Raw genomic sequence first — 469 nt, 5'->3', positions numbered from 1 at the left:
TTGACTCCAACAACGAACTACCAAATACTAGTACCCTTGCTAGTCGACTCAAACTAGACAGGAACTTGCATCCCCTCGTGACCCAGACCTAGCGTGCGGTGGCGGAGGGTGACCTTGTGTAGTGCGGGGTGACCGGTTGATCCCTGCTGGCGCCTCTACTTCAGGCAGTAGGTGTGTCCTCTGGCTCGCCCGAGGCAGCACTACGCATTGCGCCCCTCCCTCCCCGGCATGCCCCTCATACCGCGTGTTCTCCACACGTCCCTCTCAGTGTACTCATTTTCGGTTTGGCCCGACTCGAAGTGTGGTGATGGCGAGGTATGCGAGGCGGAGCACGTGTGGCAGGGTGCGGTGTACCCGGTGGTCTCCGGCATGCGAACACCACCACGTGCCGCTGGCTGGCGTGACGGAGACGTGATGACTGACTCGCGGACTACGCTGGGTGTAGAGCTTGATGAGCCCTGGCTCCCGT

The 469-nt window shown here is 61.0% G+C and overlaps 1 protein-coding gene across 15 annotated transcripts in view; it reads left to right on the top strand.

Moving 5' to 3' along the window:
* LOC119592636 (homeobox protein extradenticle-like) overlaps positions 1-469 on the top strand; it is a gene marked incomplete at its 5' end in the record, with an annotated part of 41,816 nt that overhangs the window by 21,345 nt on the left and 20,002 nt on the right.

The sequence above is a fragment of the Penaeus monodon genome, chromosome 30, assembly GCF_015228065.2.
Source record: "Penaeus monodon isolate SGIC_2016 chromosome 30, NSTDA_Pmon_1, whole genome shotgun sequence".
NCBI classification, from domain to species: domain Eukaryota; kingdom Metazoa; phylum Arthropoda; class Malacostraca; order Decapoda; family Penaeidae; genus Penaeus; species Penaeus monodon.
The sequence above is the reverse complement of the archived record's forward strand: the minus strand, read 5'-3'. Positions and strand labels throughout refer to the sequence as shown.